The sequence below is a fragment of the Mesoplodon densirostris genome, chromosome 10 (genome assembly GCF_025265405.1).
Source record: "Mesoplodon densirostris isolate mMesDen1 chromosome 10, mMesDen1 primary haplotype, whole genome shotgun sequence".
Classification (NCBI taxonomy): domain Eukaryota; kingdom Metazoa; phylum Chordata; class Mammalia; order Artiodactyla; family Ziphiidae; genus Mesoplodon; species Mesoplodon densirostris.
In genome coordinates this window covers 9,945,298-9,964,247 of record NC_082670.1, presented here as the reverse complement: position 1 = coordinate 9,964,247, position 18,950 = coordinate 9,945,298, and positions in this window count along the sequence as shown.

Here is an 18,950-nt window from a genome sequence, read left to right as displayed (position 1 = left end):
CACCCTGATTTCTCTCCCATTTTCCTCCACATTTGTAAATATCCCACAATTCACCCAGTTACTGAAGATAAAGATGTAGGTGTCTTTCTTGAGTCCTCTCTTTCCTTAACCCCTCCATTTAATAAGCACATAAACAAGTCTTGTCAATTTTACTTCTAAAAGGGATTTCAGATCTGTCTACTTTCCTTCATCCTGATTGCTACCACCCTAATGGGAACCAACAGCCTCTTCTCCCATCTGGATTTCTGCAGTGATGTGCCATCTGGTGTTCCTGCTTTCACTGCAGTCCACCCTTACAAATAATGACCTTGAACAATAAATAGCCCAGTTGAAGTTGGTTGCCTGAGCTGGTCCTCCGGTGCTTGAAAGAATAAAAATTATACAAGCTCTCTATATGCTCTCTAAGACCCTACCTGATCTGGCCCCTCTGAACCTCTCTGTTGTCTTCTTGTATTATGCTTATCTCTGCCCTGTCCTCCCCAGCCACATTTGCCTCCTTGCCACCTCATAAAAAATGCAAAGCTTTTACTATCTTAAAGCCTATGCACTTGTTTCTTCCGTTGCCTGGAATGATTTGCCCCAGATCATTGCATGGCTGTCTCTTCTTTGGTTTTTAGGTTTTAGTTAAAAGTCTGTCATATTTATCTTGCTTAATCCTTACCAAATTACTAGCACTACTTAACATATTCTTAATTATTTATCTCCTGTCTTCCCTTACTATATTGAAGTTTCATGAGATGAAAGTTCTTGTTGCCTTATTCACTATCTTCCCAGATCATAGAAGACTGTCTGGCCCAGAATATTCCACAAATAGTTTTTGTATGGCTAAACTGTTGAATACACTACAGCCCCCTTATTTTATAGAGGAGAAAACTGAAACAGGGACTTCAGTATCTTCAAACTGAAGTAGTAGCTGGGTAGTAGTTTGGTTGCAGTCTTCTCCATTCCAAGTGTCCAAAAAGACAGTTGCTGTTATACCTGTCATTGATCCTGTTCCTTCATTCTGGACCTCTATCTGAATTAGATGAAATGAAAATCTGAATCTGTTCACTCAGTCAGTCCATCAATTAAATCATTCAAAACGAAGTACCTACTGTGTGCCAGAGACTCTGCTTTGTGCCGGGAATATAGAGCCAAATTACAGGGGGTTCCCACCCTTAGGAGTTCCAACATATAAGCTTAAATAAATTGCAATGTAAAATAAGTGATGTAGCAAAAGCTAGAATATAACACTGCAAGAGCCAAAATAATGTGATAAGAGAATGTTTTCTCCTTATAACAACACGGTTAACAAAATGTGTTCATAACATTTTGCACACAACAAATTCCAAATGACGACTATTGTCTGGTAAGTGGAAAGGTTGTTCAAATTCTCCTCCTCTCTGAGAAGCAGGAGCCTCTTCTTTTTGTGGAGACCATTAAAGGTAGAACAGATTCTCACTAACTTGGGTGGTTTAAATAATAACAGCAACAAATAAAAACTGAGACCTTAAGTATATTCCAGTCACTGTGCTGGTTCTTGGAAAGCCCTTTGACATGGGGACTGTATGAGTTTCCTGGGGCTGCTGAAACAGATTACCATGAACTTGGTGGCTTAAAACAACAGAATTTTATTATCTCACAATTTTAGAGGGCGGAAGTACAAAAGCAGTTTCCTTGGGCTAAAATCAAGCAGCCAGCAGGGCCGTCACTCCCTGCAGAGGTCCTGGGGGAAAATCCATTCCTTGCCTCTTCCACCATCTGATAGCTCCAACATTCTTTGGCTGTGGTTGCATCACTCCAATCTCTGCTTAAGTGGTCACACTGAATTTTCATCTTCTGACTATAATCTCCCTCTGCCTCCTTCTCATAAGGATGCTTGTGCGTGCATTTAAGGCCCATCCAGATAATCTTAGATACTCTCGCCATCTCAAGATCCTAAACTCAATCACATCTGCAACACCTTTGCCATATAATACTCAATGGTTCCAGTGATCAGGACATGGATATCTTGGGGAGAGGGAGGTCATTATCCAGCCTATCACAGGTACTGTCATTAACCATACTCTACGAGGTTAACCTCAGTAACAAGTTCTAATGTAGTTCTGAACACAACTGTACTAAAATACTTGATTATAGTGTATTCCCCCTGTGGCCAAATCTTGGGACTTAGAACTGCTATATATTTCTTTTCTTCCTCTCCTTTTCCTAGAATAAAAGAATACAACTTTATGATGTTTTTAAAATGAGGAAAACCCTAAAGTAAAATGTTTTTACATGTTTGGTTGAACAAAATATGTTTATATCTTAATAATGGTAATAAAAAATGCAGTCCCCGGTGAATGAGAATTTGAGGACTGACTAGGCAATGAGAAGGCTTTGGAGGAATAATTAAGCAAAGAAAACCCCAGTGAGGACTGAAGGAGCTTCTAGAAAACATAGAAAATACCACATAGGGAAAGGAGAAGACGCATTGAGATGAGGAATAAATTCTTACATGACTCTTGCCTGCATAGCATTGAAAACAGTTCTAAATTTTTTAAAGGAAGGAAAGCAAGTTCTTGAAAGATATGAGGAAATGCATTACCATGGTTTTCCAGAAAACAGGATGTATAACCCATTGCACATTTTTTATGATGAGATTATATCAACTTGGCTTTTTTGATTCACCAGCCACTTTTCTGGTCCTTGTCACCAGAAGATAGAAAGAAGTGAACGGACTCTAGGGCTATTTAGGAAACATTTCAACAGGACATAGTTAGGAGGTAGGTTGAATGTGGAGACACAGAAAAATCAGTGACAACTCCTTGGCTCATGTCATGAGCAGTGCGTGGGTGAAGGTGCCATTAATTGAGATGGAAGAAATTGGAGACAGTGTATTTTAGTTTGTAGAGAAAGTAAGCTTTTACAATTTTCAGTATGAAGTGATGGTAAGACATTTGGATGCATAAATCTAGAACTCAGAAAAGTTGTTTGAGCTAGAGATGAAAGTTGGGAATTGTCAACGTTTGTGTTGTGTGTATTTGTGTATGTGGGAATGGATGAAGTTGTCCTGGTAAAGAGGAGAAGGTCCAGTCTGGAGCCCCGAATAACTCTGATAATAAGTTAAATAGAGGGAATTGAGGTTAGCAAAGGACTGGGAATAGATAATGGAAATGTTTCCCAGGAAGAGAGAGTGGTGTCTTGAGAAGAGCAAAGAGAGTGTTTCTAGACAATCTCATGTGGGTTCGAGTCTCAGCTCTACCACCTATCATCTTCGTCCACTTGGAGAAACTATTTAGCTTCTCAAAACTCAAGGTCAATTTTGAATTTGGAGAAGTATTATATACATCTTCAAGCCTCAAAATGAGCCGCCTGTAGTTCCCTGAGGCACCTATGAAAGCAAGAACAAATTCCTCTTTTGATTTGATTAAATTAATTTTTCTTAACATGTAAGGTCATTAGTAAGACAAATAATACGTATCCATAGGTTTTATATAATGCTCACAAGAATTTTATTCCTATTTTCAAATACTTTCTATCTAAGGAAATGATTGATATATGTGCACAATACCTAGAACAGGTTAACACATAATTAGCTTTATTCATACCTAGGAATGATTCTCCTTACCCGAGGCACTTCAGATACCTAGCTCACCAAATCTTGAAGAATTTAAAACATTTCTTTGGAAAGGCCAACTTGTCAGCCAAGGGATATCTCAAATGATTTTTCAATCAACTCCTGTTTGAGGAGGTAAATATGATGAATTTCTCTATTAGCGACGAAATTCAACTAATTATACCCACCTCATATAATTTATAAAAAAACCCATTGGTGAATTTATCTTGATTTCTGGATAAGGTTCCCAAAACTTTGAAAATACATGTTGTATTTGAGAACAAATTTGTTGTCCAGAAAGAAATTTAAATTTCTTTTCCTTTAGGGTTCAATGACTCCTAACTTCAGCTATGTTTTAGAATCTTCCTTCCTATTGCGTCTTAAAAGTTGATAAAGAACCTTAAAAACCACCATGTTGCCTCTTTCTAGTCTATTAGTTAGAAACATGATTTAATTTGTTAATATGTATTGCGCTGAACAATAATATGAGCTGCCTACAGTGGATGATATATGCACATTAATTTTTATACACAGAATCGCAGTTCTCATGATAGTTCTCATTATGCACACAGGATGGTTTTCAAAAACCACCAGAAAATATAGTTTATCCACATACAGAGAGCAACAATTTACTTTCTAATATTAATGAAATTCATATAAGTATCATTAGTGGTAAATAAATTACACTAACGCGTCTTCAAGGTGCCATAACTTAGATCCAGTGTTCTACTGGGACTCTGTGCTTTATAGAGGGTCATTTATCTATTTCTTTCAGGGAATATATATGTAAGTTGAGTTTTCATCTCGTCTCTGAAAATAGAAAATGATGCATTCTTGCATTTCAGTTTTATTCTCTTTGGAGACAATAATTCCCCATTGGAAAACAGCGTGTGCTTGGTTTGGAGCAATTAAAACTGATTTCTGAGTTCCAAATTAAAGAGAATGAACAATCTTTTTAAGCCTATAGCCATTCGAATTGGTGGAAGTAACTGATATAGTGTTAAGAGATATAATTTTTCAGGTATAACTGGCTAAAATAAATGAACACATCCACATTAGAAATAAATGAACAAATTCTTTTGAGACGATTGAATTACAAACTCATGAAGAAGATCAGAATTAGGGATACTCTTCTCTAAATTAACCTCCTTTTTATATGGTTTCTTAATCACTTGGGCCTTGATTCTCTAGGAGATAGCAAAGGTTGGCCGATACAGGAAGGTGGGTGGAAAGGTTACACAGATCAGTCAGGTTACCATAAAGACTCTGAATACCTCAGCTAGAAGGAATTCACTCCCCCACTCTCTTGTTAGAATGCCTTGAATACAAGAATACCCTTCCTCACACAGTGAAGCAAAGCAACCTCCCAGGACCTTCTAGATATTAGTTCTAATTCTTTGAAATAATGGTACCTACTATCTTAGTCAGCTCAGGCTGCTATGAAAAAAGTACCACAGACTGGGTTGTTTAAACAACAGATATTTATTTTCTCACAGTTCTGGAATCTAGGACGTCCAAGGTCAAGGCACCAGCAGATTCGGTTCTCAGTGAGGGCTTTCCTTCTGGCTTACAGATGGCCACCTTCTCACCATGTCCTCACATGGCCTTTCCTTGGTGTGCTCACTTTGTGAATGTGCTCTCATGCGTCTTCCTCTTCTTATAAGGGCACTAATCCCATCACAGGGTGCTACACTCAAGACTTCACCTAAACCAAATTACCTCCTGAAGGTCCCACCTAAAAATACCATCACATTGAGGGTTAGGGTTTCAACTTATGAATTTGAGGGGACACAAACATTCAGTCTATAAACCTACCATCCACCAGATAGTTTTAATACCTGTCTTTTAATCTACTTAAGGCAGAGTATTATTATTTTATATACATTATATATAATAGTAACACTATTATTATTATCCTCCCTTTACATACCAGGAAATTAAAATTCAGAGAGGTTAAAAAAATTGTCCAGCTCCACACAGCTAGAAAATGATGTGACAAACCCAGTTCTGACTTCTGAATTAACTCAGCCTTCCTTCAAATGACTTGAGTTTTAATCTTTTCACCAATCTAGTTTCTCTTCTCTACATACATTTCATGTAGTCAATGTCTCCGTAAAGCATAGTACCAGAACTGAGCCCACAACTCCAAAAAATTCTGACTAAGACCGATCTGGATGGGACCAATATATACCTTGTTACAGGTATTATACCTCTTTTAATACAGCATAAATGTAAATTTGTTTGTGCAACAGTCATTATACATCTTGTCCATAAGCATATTACAAGACTTTGCCCAATGCCTTGCTAAAATTCAATATCCAAATTATATCAGAATCTTTTAGGTATCTACCCCACGCTAAGCTTATTAACTAGCCCTATCATTATCAAATAAATTAAGTTAGTTTTCCACTTTTCTGGCAGTTAGGCAAGATTCATTTTCTTCTTTGGCTCATAACAGAGCACAAACTGTGTCACTATACACAAATCGTTTTCTCCCTGGAGAGAGTCACCTTTCTAATGCAAGAAATAGTATACATTCTGCAGCTTGTTTTATAGACAGGAGCGGTCAGACAGAGGAAGATATAAGTGACAAAGCATTTCCATAGTTGAGTCCACAAAACAGGTTTTTGAACAGAAAAAAATATCATGGTAAGTGCTTTGTTTTAGAAAGATGACTAATGAAAACAAACTTTTGCTTCTAAGTCGTCCTGACCTCTTGGCTTAATCCAAAAGCTACAGTCCTATGTCAAAAGAGTAATAGCATACTCAAACAAGAACCATAGGAATTGTTTTATTAAATAAGTCATTCATTCACTGGCAAACTGTTTTGGCAAGAAAATAGTAATTTTTTCACTTATCCACAGCAGCCTAAAGAAAAGGGCAAGATTCTGGACTAATATCTCACAAATTAATACCAATATCTGCAAGATACTCCCTATTTCAGTTAGTGACGATGACAATAATCTTGAAATAAAGTCCATGGGTTCACTGCATATATTTGCAAATTATCAAAATAAAATAATTGAGTCCTACAGGAGTTCTCACTGTGTATCAAATTCTAATAAATTAGTGCCATGACCTGAGAGGAACTTTGCTGCATTTACACCAGGATAGACAATGTGTTTCGAAATCTAGAGGAAGGTGACAATGGGATAAAGATCACTCCCTCTAAAAGAAAAGAATGAAAACAATCCAAGAATTAGATGTCATGATGCCAATCATGCAAAAGACTCCTTCTGAGTTAACGTGCAGCCTGTCAGCATCACTGACCCAGAGTACATTGTCTGAAAACTCAGTCTGACTGTTCTGTTCTGAAGCAACAGGAAACTCTTCAACAGTATGCCCTCTAAGGTATCTTGATAACATCAGCACACAGAACATTGAGCACACGCCTCCTGGTCACATACACACCCCAGATGAAAAGAGGTGACGAAGGCAGGGATTCTTTTGTGTTCTAATCAACGGCAAAGAGATACATAAGCAGAAGAATAAAAAAGATAACCTTGTTTGGCCACTGAATGTTTACATGGCAGTGGGAGAAAGCAACCTGTTTTCACTGCAGTCAGAAAAAGCCAAGTCACAAGGAACTTTTACAGTTTGCAAAGCATGGTATGTTCACCATGCCACTCTCTCTCCCTAGCTGCTTCTTCACAAGTCTCTCCTCCAGTGCCAAAGAGAGCCAGGAAAACAGACTTTTTGAGGGATAATTCCCATTCTTTCTTTGCCTAATAATGTCTTAAAACAGTAGGTAGACACTTGAAAATCACTGCTGATGTTCAGAGAAATACTTAAGAAATGAAGATCCAAAGGAGAAAAGCTGGAAAGCAAAATCTCTGTAAATTACCTACAGATCACCACTAATGTTGAATAATATGGAGCTATTTATTTTATTTCTTTAAGTGAAAGATATACTTGCCCTGCTGCCTGAACTGAAGCAGAAACAGAGCAGTATCATGGGAGGCAGACCCAAAGCCTGACTAAGTGTAGACAATGTGATCTCCCTCACTTGTAGGCATTATCATATTCAGTTCTGAACACTATTATTTTTATACATACAAATGAGTGCACCAAACCTAGAGCTTGAAGAAAGATAACTAGCTAAGACTTGAGACTGTAAAAGAGCATCAGACAAAAAGCCCAAAGGATTATCTATATTGTGCTTGTATTATTTTTCTAGGGCTGCCATAACAAATTACCACAGAAATGTACAGTGGACCCTTGAACAACACGGGTTTGAACTGTGTGGGTCCACTTATACTCAAAATTTTTTTTTCACTAAATACATACTACACTAACCACGGTTGATTGAATCCTCAGATGCATACAGAACCATGGATATGGAGGGCCCACTGTAAAATCACATGCAGATTTCTGATGGTGTGTGGACGGTTGGTGCCCCTAACCTCCACATTGTTCTAGAGTCTACTGTATTCTCTCAAAGTTCTGAAGGCTAGAAATCGAGGTGTTGGAAGGGTCAAGCTCTCTCTGAAGGCTCTAAGGGAGGAATCCTTCCTTGCCTCTGTTAGTTTCTGGTGTTTGCCATCAATGCCTTATTTAAACTATAGATGCATTACACAATCTCTGATTCTGTTTTCACATGACCTTCCCCGTGTCTGTGTTCAAATGGTCCTCTTGTTATAATGATATCAGTATTGCCTTACCTTAACTTGATTATATCTGCAAAGACCCTATTTCCAAATGAGGTCACATTCACAGGTTCTAGGGTTTAGGGCTTCAACATACTTTTGGGGAAGATGCAATTCAACCCACAACAGTATTCATTCAAATCACTGACTCGCTCAAAAAGCCAGTTAGCCGTATTGATATAACTCTTGGGTCCTGGAAGATGATAGAAATGGCCCAAAGAGAACAACCTTATCATAGTATGTGTTTTTGTATCAGGACCATGGACAGTAGCTCATGTTCCTTCCACCGCCTCCCCCATCCCACCCCAATATTAGTTATGCTTACGCCTGTGGAGAGAAATGCCTTGCACTAAACAAGGCTTATCAAAGGGCTATTATATTGCTCGTCTACTATTTCTAAACTTGTGTTCTGTAAATCAGTTTATCTTACTATAACTTTGCTTGGTATGGTGTAAAGATTGTGGTAGTGGATAACAGTTTGCTGGCTTATAAAGGCTGCTGCTACCTTTCTTTAATCTAGGGTTCTATCTTCACTGCAAAATGAACCTAAAATGCTCAGCTTGGTGAAAGATGATATGATGGGGAAGAAATGGCACTCACAATTTAAACTTATTCAAAACTCACTTCTTCCAGAAAATTATGAAATTATTATAAGAGCACCTAAGCTATAAAACTTACAACATTTATGTTGCTTTTCTAGAATGAAATGTGTTAAAACAATGTGTAAAGAAATACAAATGGATCAGAATTGATACATTTTAAAGCCAGAATGGGAGGATGGGAATGGGAAATGGGAACGAAAGTGGGTAGAGTGGCCCTATCAAAGGGGAGTTAGGTGACAAAAGGCCTTATATTCCCTTCTGAGGAGCCTGGACTTCCACTGAAGTAAATGAGGAGCTATGTAAGTGCTTTAGGCAGAGGAGTGATCTGGTTAAATTTGTACTTTATTGAGATAATCTGTTGATTGTGTAAAGAATGATTTACAGGTTGGTAAGCTGAGAGTCAGAGACATTTAACTAGAACAATTATAATAAAAACAGGAGAAGGAAATGGATTTAAGAAATATTTCGGACATGGAATCAGTAGGTTCTAGTTACTGATTAAGTACAAGAGGTTCCATTCTGGCTTGAGGACTTAAAATAGGAATTGGCTTTGCAGGGGTGGCAGATATGTTGCTGATACATTAAATCTGAATTGCCTTTAAGAGTTCAAAATCTGGGGCCTCCCTGGTGGCGCAGTGGTTGAGAGTCCGCCTGCCGATGCAGGGGATACGGGTTCGTGCCCCGGTCTGGGAGGATCCCATATGCCGCGGAGCGGCTGGGCCCGTGAGCCATGGCCACTGGGCCTGCGCGTCCGGAGCCTGTGGTCCGCAGCGGGAGAGGCCACAACAGTGAGAGGCCCACATAAAGCAAAAAAAAAAAAAAAAAAAAAAAAGGAAAAATCTGTATCCCTGTAGGCTGTGCTGCAGAAGCATTTCCCTGTTTTCTAAAGCCCTCATATCAGAACTTCACACTGTTCTTTCACTCTCAGATCATAAGCTCTGTGAAGGTTATCTTCTTATGTCCAACCTTGGATTACTTAGAGCCTGAGAAAGTGCTTGCTTGCTAACCATTTCTGGTGCCATCCCCAAATCCCTAACTGCTTTAGGTAGAAGGATTGAAGAATTTATTTTTAACACTTAGTGGATTCTTTTTTTTTTCATTTCTTTTAACATCTTTATTGGAGTCTAATTGCTTTACAATGGTGTGTTAGTTTCTGCTTTAATAACAAAGAGAATCAGCCGTACATATACATATATCCCCATATCTCCTCCCTCTTGCATCTCCCTCACACGATCCCTATCCCACCCCTCTAGGTGGTCACAAGGTGGATTCTTATTGTTTTCATTTAGGGGAACTCTCAGATGTGCTTCCATCTAGGACAAGGACTTTCTTCTTAGGACTACAAAGAGAAAGGCTGAGGCCACTGGGCTTCCTATAGTTACTAAATTACTGACAGCATTTAAAGGCACATTTTCTTGACCTACTCTATATGTATATTGTGACTGTTCAGGTTATTTGGTTTCTTCTGAATGTCAGAGATTAGCATGCCCCTGACAGAGTGGGGCAGAGTCTGGTGCCTCTTGAAGGAGCAGTTAACAGCGTAAAATGGCAACCTACCCATTATGAGATTTAGATTTGACAATCATGTGTTATCCTGGAAATGCCCACCCAGGGAACAGATACCTAACACTCAGATTCAAGGAGTCAGTGTTGCCATGGCAAGACAGGCTGTGTAGGTGGAGATCAGGCTCCCTGGTGATTCATATCCCACCCTTCTCATCTCCACATATTGGTGGAGAGAATGGAAATTAAAGTAAGTAGAGACCATTTCTTTTTTATATCTCCCCATTCTAGGAAACAGGAAAGGAAACAGAAATATGTCTTATAAATTTTACTATTAGAAGATACTATGTAAACCATCTGGTTTTAAATCTCTATTTTAAATATGGGGAAACTGACCCAGAAAAACAAAATGAAGTTCAAGGTAGTAACAAAATTCTAATCAGAATCCAATTCCTTCGGTTTATAGAGCAGATTTCTTTCTTCTATATCATATTACTTCTAATGACTTCTATTTTCTTATAGTTGGATACAGGGCAATATTAGTCAGAAAGACCTCATCTGGTTTTTTTTTTTTTTTTTTTTTTTTTTGCGGTATGCGGGCCTCTCACTGTTGTGGCCTCCCCCGTTGCGGAGCACAGGCTCCGGACGCGCAGGCTCCGGACGCGCAGGCTCAGCGGCCATGGCTCACGGGCCCAGCCGCTCCGCGGCATATGGGATCCTCCCAGACCGGGGCACGAACCCGTATCCCCTGCATCGGCAGGCGGACTCTCAACCACTTGCGCCACCAGGGAGGCCCTCATCTGGTTATTTTAACAAGCAATTATTCTCTATGTTAAGGAAGATCATTGCAATGAATCCTTAGTGTAGGGAACTCCTAGATGTTGACTTGACTTTTTTATTATTAAAAATCAGCTTTCCAGATAACTAATGATATGCCTCATTAAAAAAATTTAACATTTTCCCTCCTTGATCATTTTGATATGTAAATATAGATCCTATTTAATTGTAATACATATTTTCCTGTCTTCTTGCTGGATCTAAAACCCTAGTCCCTGTAGAATTCTTATCAGTTTATGAAGCACTTACCCATACATGGCTTTCTTATCAATGGTATTGTACAAATAATCTTACTCTCAAGATACCAATGAGAAAACAAATACTAAAAGTTTAAGTGACTTGTCCCATGTGAGACTGTTAGGACTTCAACTCCCATCTGTTGTTCTTTGAGAAATTGTCGCTTCTATATTATGAACAGTTCACTTTTTTTTTCCCCTCAGAGCATCAGTTATAATTGATAATTGTTATAACTTGATATAATTCTGCAGTTATATCAAGATGATCCATGACTTGCTGAGAGATGCAAGGATGTTTACACCAGACTTTTGTGCTTTTCAATATATTTACATGAGCTTTCAAAATAAATTTGCTATCTTCTTTCTTGCCTTTGGGTTATTGCTTATTTCTACTCTCAGTATACCTGATTAATGCCGTATTTTTCTATAGTTACTGTCTATATTTCCTGCTTCAAAGCTGCTGTAAATAATGTTATGGGCTGAATTGTATCCCCCAAAATTCATATACTGAAGTCCTAACTCCCGGTAGGTACCTCAGAACATGTCTATATTTGGAAATAAGGTCTTTAAAGAGGTGATTCAGTTAAATGAGATCTTAAGGGTAGGCCCTAATCCAATATGACCGGGGTTCTTATGAAAAGAGGACATTTAGATGCAGGCCTGCACACACATGGAGGAAAGTCCATGTATAGATAAAGGGAGAAGACAGCCATCTACAAGCCAAAGAAAAAACCCTCAGAATGAATGAAATCAACCCTCAGAATGAAATGAAAGCACAGACTTTCCAGCTTCCAGAACAAAGCAAATATATTTCTTTTATTTAATTCATCTTTCATTTAATCAGTCTGTGGTACTTGTTAAGGTAGCCCTAGCCAACTAATATAAACAAGAAACAGAAAATAGGTAAGTTTTAGAATGGTCCATGAACTACAAATAAATAGATCTTGAAGGGGGGCTTGCCACTGAGTGATGCTCTTGGGATTGGTGCATGAACATTGTGATATTAATTTTAGCTTGAGGTTACACCTTTGGCTTATTTTGTAAATCCAGGTCATGCTCTTGAGTGGGAGGAGTTACAGGCGAGGTGAATTTCAGATAGGTAAGGTCGTAATTCCCAAAACAAGGAATTTTAAATGAATACCAACTAGTTCTTTAAATAAAGAAATTTCTTTTTTAATTTAATTAGAAAGTTGTTTTGAAATGCTCTCCTAGTCCATGTAAAACATAATTTAATATCTCAAAACTTAATCTACCCATACTCTTTCAAGAACATACCAGCTGTAGATATCACACATGCATAGATTTTATTTTGTATTTTCTTCTCTCAGGCTGCACAGGTAGTTGCAGGCATCATACTCTCACTATTCCTAATGCCTAAGGTGCCAATGAATGTTGAAATGAAATCTTCAGAGGTTCAGAAATGCTGACTCAAGTTCACTTGCCAGTGAGTTTGCTCTTCCTTTCCGCCCCAGAACCACTTCGGTATTTTGGGTGGAAATCAGAACACTTTATGCAGCAAGGGAAGAACAAATGCAGTAAGTATATTTCTGTGTTAGTAACGTAGACCATTAAATAGACCCTAGCAGACAAGAAAGCCCATATGGATCTCAAAAATAGCACCCATCTGTCGGTGAGCTGCTAAAAAATGGATTTTATACCTTGGAACATAGCCCTGGAAGCAAAATCTGACTTAGATTCTGGAAAAGCTATAGAGAAGCTTTTCAGAGAATTACAAAAACATGTACCTTTTGCATTCCAAGAATAATAACCCGGCACAGGGGGACACTCAGTGCCAAGTTTCACATTTAAAACAAGCAGCACACACGGAGTCGAGAGTTGAACTTTGGCCCTTCCCAGGTTGAGTGCTGGTAAGACATCATTCGTAGGTTCTAAGGGCAGCACTTACAAAGGCATCTTGACAAGACACCCCAGGCACACAAACATCTGTTCGAGACACATAAATTAAACATAAATGAATAAAGAATATAGTTTAAATTATATCTCTATCTTACTTTATTGATATACATGCATACACATTTGTGAAATTTAAAAATCAAGGGTAAAATTCTAAGAAAACATATTGGCTGGGTTTGACTAAGTCAAAGGCATTATTTTGGGGAAATATTTAGATAACCTCGTGATGTTTTATCAGAAATGAATTGCCACTATATTCCTGTTCCTGGCAATTTTAAAAAAAGATTACATTTAATATCTGTTTTGTAAAGGACGTGTGGTTAAAAAAAATAACATTCAAGATGTGGTTCCAGGTCATTTGCAAATCCAAACTTCCTTCAATTTTGTTATCTCTCACCTCCATATACAGAAATAGGAAGCACCACATCTATTTTATGAAGTGTAAAGTTTGCTGAGGATAAAATATCAGAATTTGCATGTTATGCCTAATGATTCAAAGCTTTTTGCTATGGCAGACCTCCAGGTAAAAATTATTTGGCCATTTTACCATGCTATGGAAAAGTAGGATTAAGTATCATTTTCTAATGGAATAACATGTAAGATTGAGAGAACACCTTTAAAATCACATTCACAAAAGAAATTCTCATGTCTCCTATGTGGTAATAAAATGTATGAGGAGTCACAGCAAAGTAGAACATAATAAATGCAGTTCTTGCTTTTAAAAACTTCACAGACAGGTATTAAAATTCTTACAGGGACACACATAATAGAAAAGGAATAATGATCAGATTCAGGATGTAAATGTAAATGGCCATCAGCTATTATGGTCTGAATACCTAAACTCTCCCACTGCAGGAAGTTTAGCCTATTGGGACTTTGTATGGTTTGTTAAAAACCCTGAGAACTCCGATTATCATATTTATCAGCTGGGAGAAATATAGACCATATTTATTCTGTTCACTGTAATATCTTCAGCACTTTGCACATTGGATGGCACAGGAGAGGTCCACAATAAATATTGAAATGAATGGAAATAGACCCTGGGACATAAAATATAGAGCTGAATTATTGATACAATTGGATTGAGAATGTGGATTGAGAAAGTAGATCAGCTCATGAGATGCTATCTCTGTTGGGAGACAATTTCCGTAGGTCTCTCACATGAGAGCAGAGGCACTGACTGCCTTTATTCTAAACTATCTCTTCAAGGATATCCACACAGCAAACAAGAAAGAAATAGTATTTCCCTCCACAGAAAAGGGCAAATATACTTACTGCCCATTATAAAAGATTTGGTTTTCTTAAACTCAGGGTTGACATACAACACAACCCACTGCATGTGTAGGTATCATCTGGCTCTGTTTATTGCCCTATAAGGATTGATGCTTGGGGAATGGGCACAAAAAGGATGATATCCTGCACACCCCCGTTACTAGGAGTAACAAATTCACCTTTGTCTGACTCAGGAGTCTTGGATCTTTGGTCAGCATCCATGTAACAGAGGCAGGCTAACCAGTTAACCTGAAAGTAGGGTAAAATCTCAAACCTTTCACAGTTTTGACAGCTTCCTATACCAAACAGATACTGATTTTAAGTGTCCTATTCAAATAAAGAGAATTTCACTTCCTTCTAGGATACACTGTTGCTTCCACTGTGACAACAAGAAAAAACTGGATAAACTGTAATATCAGAACTTTCCTTGCATGACTGAGGGACCTGAAGTTTCAAGGCAACCAACAGGCCTGAAATCTAAGTAGAAACAGGCCCCTTCAAAGAGACAGAATGTGGACATTGGCTGAGAAAATAGTGGCTGAAAATTTTCCAAACATACAGAAAGATATCAAACCACAAATCCAAGAATCTCAAAGAACCTCAAGCAGAATAACCATCGAGCACCCCACCAACTTCTGAAAACCAAACTTGAACAGCAAGTCTGAAGGCAGCCAGAGAAAAAGACACATTACAAACAGAGGAACAAAGATTAGAAACACCAGAGACTTCTTATCAGAAACAAAGCAAGCCTAAGATGTGGAGTGAAAAAGCTTGAAAGAAAAAACAAAACAAAACACCTGTCAATCTAGAATCCTTTACTCAGTGAAAATGTCTTTGAAAAATGAAGGCAAAGTGAAGACTTTTTCAAGCAAATGAAAACTGAGAGAATTCATTTTCAGCAAACGTGGATTACAAGACATGTTAAAGAATGTTATTCAATAACCTATATGGGAAAAGAATCTGAAAAGAATGGATATATATATATATATATATATGACTCCGTTTGCTGTACAACTAAAACTAACGCAACATTGTAAATCAAGTATACTCTAATAAAAAATTTTTTAAAGAGAATGTTATTCAAGGAGAATGAATATGATAGCAGACAGAAATTTAGGTCAAATAAAGAAATGAAGATTTCCATGAATGGTTAAAATGAAAGCTAATATAAAAGACATTTTTTTCTAATTTATCATCACTCTAAAAGATGTTAGTTTCTAAATGAAAAATAATAGCAATATACCGAGGTTTATACCATGTACAATATAAAATGTATGACAACGATAGCATAAAATCTGAGAGATAGAATTGGAAATACATTACTATAAGTATTTTATACCTTACTCAAAGCAGTACAATATTATTTGAGAGTGACTTGTAATTGACAAATATATATATATAGTAAATGCTTAGTCAGCTACTATTTTTTTTAAAAAGACCTATAAGTAATAAGTCAATAGTGGGGATAAAATTGAATCATAAAAATACTCAATCCAAAAGCAGGCTGAAAAAGAGGAGAAAAGGTATAAAGAATAGATAAGATAATTAGAAACAAATATCAATGCAGTAGATTTAAATCTAATCAAATCTATAATCATATTAAATGTAAATTGTCTAAACATACCAATTAAAAAGCAGAAAGTTTTAGACTGGAAAAAAAAGTGAGACCCAACTGTATGGTACATACAAGAAACTCACTTTAAATTTAAAGACAAAAAATAAGTTAAAGGTGAAAGATGGCAAAAGATATACCGTGATAACACTAATCAAAAGAAAGCTGGAGTGGCTATACTGATATCAGACAAAGTAGGTTTCTGAGCAAAGAATAATACCAGGAATAAAGAAGGTCATTTCTTAATGATAAAGGGGTTGATTAATCAAGGAGATATAATAATCCTATACACCAATTAATGGATCTTTAAAATATATGAATAAAAACAGAACTACAAGGAGAAAAAGACAAATACAGAATTATAGTTGGAGACTTCAACAGTTCTCAGTAATTGATAAAAACAAGTAGGAAGAAATTCAGTAAGACTATAGAAGATCTGAACAACACTATCAACCAATCTAATCTAATTGACATCTATAGAACATTCCTTCCAACAACAGCAGAATGTAAATTATTTCCAGGACATTAAATATAGATCATAGATCATATTCTGGTCTACAAAACACATTTAAAGGAAAGGAAGACATTCAGAATATGTTTTCTGAACACAATGGATTTAAACTAGAAATTAAAAATAGAAAAATCCCCAGTTATCTGAAAGTTAAACAACACTACAAGGTAACTAATGGGTCAGTGAAGAATTTATAAGGGAAAATAGAAAATATTTTGAATTGAACAAGCATGACAACACAATATATCAAAATATAGGAAACACAACTAAAGCAGTGCTTAGGGGAAATTTGCAGTGTACACTACTTCTATTAGAACAGAAGAAAGGTCTTAAATCAATAATCTAAGCTTCCACCAAATAACAATGAAGTCGGAGTATTTTAGGCATTTTATTTTTAATTGTTATAAGTCTTTATTGAGGTATAACTTACAAATATAGTGTACCAATCTTAAGTATACATACAGATCAACGAATTTTTTTTTTTTTTTTTTTTTTTTTTTTTTTTTACGGTACGCGGGCCTCTCACTGTTGTGGCCTCTTGCGTTTTGGAGCACAGTCTCCGGATGCGCAGGTTCAGGGGCCATGGCTCACGGGCCCAGCCTCTCCGCGGCAGGTGGGATCTTCCCGGACCGGGGCACGAACCCGCGTCCCCTGCATCGGCAGGCGGACTCTCAACCACTGCACCACCAGGGAAGCCCTCAACGAATTTTTTACCTAAGTATTTACCCATGTAAAAGCTGCTAAGATCAAGATATTAAACATTTCCAATTCCTTGTGCACCTAACTAGCCAATAACCTCCCCACCTAGATACCTATACACACAGAAAAGTAATCAATACAAAGTCAGAACATTTAAACATCAGTTTGAAAAGATTTATACACACATTTCACCATGTGACTAAGTTCTCCATTTTTATTAGGTATTACTGAAATATTTTCTTCAGAGTAAACACACTACTTAAGATCATATGGAGTCATGTGTTTTCAAAGACTCAGCCTCCAAAACATTTACCATTTCAAGAAGCATCCTCATTTAGGCAATACAATATTTGGCCTAAGAAACTTTGGAGCTAGTGAGACCTGGGTTCAAATAACATCCCTAGACTCTTACCCGAGCCTCGGTTGGTCTCCAACCTACTCTGTAGGGTTGCTAGGAAGATAGAATGAGTCAGCAGACGTAAAACGCTTAGCAGAGCGCTCTATACATAGAGCTGTTACTAGTATCGGTATAAACCCTACTTTTATGGAGTTATTGATCCCCCAGTGTTATTTTTGTTGCCTCTCCAACTAGCAGGTACTTACTGATCTGTGGTAAGGCTGTGCTGGCATGAAGGCCTGGTGTCAGGAATCTAGTACTTGATCAGGCTGAGTAACAAGGCCTTGGAAGGAGGGGTTGAACCCTTTCTGTTCAAGTTCCTTAGTCTGTGGATCCAAATTCCCTAAGATGGCCCTGGGCTCTTTGAAATGACTGCTGAAGCTCATTATAGAATAAATCTCCAAAGCATGTCATGAACGGCCTCTTTTCTCCCTAGTGTGCTGTGCCGAGACTGGCCCAGGGCACCACTGTCAGCCCTGAAACATTGGTTGAGGAAAGGCTTTTCTGTAATGTGTTTGGACAGAAAGCCTGAGTTAGCTCAGGCCACCTACACATTATAATAGGATTACTTATAATACCTCAAAACGGAAATAAATCATGAGGCAAGTTAAGGCTCTTCTATGAATGCATCTCATTTTAAACTAATAAAATCTGTGTAAATTCAAATCAGAGTTGCCAGATGAGGAAGGAGCAGGCAGTTTCTAGGGATTGTTTAAAAAATATTTTATATATTATTCCAAGTGAGACTTGCTCTTGCTAGATCTTATTTTCTTCTACACCCACTCTAAATGCTCCCACCATAAATAAAGCACTTGTAAGTTGTAAACAGAGCAACCAGATTTCACATCCTCTGCATCGATCTACACCAGACTTACAAAGAGGAACACGGTGCGGGTAATGGCTTGACTGGTGCATTTTCAGTGTGGCCTCAAGAGGCCCAGCTGGCAGGAGGGTGACATGACATTTCTTATACAGGGGAGGAGAGACACCCATGAGTTCATGGTATTCATATAACACAACCAGTCAGCATGGCAAAGGTCCCTTTTCCAAACAGTAAGGTAAATTAAAAACATAAACCTGGTGGGCTGCTATTTGCAAAATTCTGTTCTACATGCTAAAGGAATATGAAGACATATCAATAGTT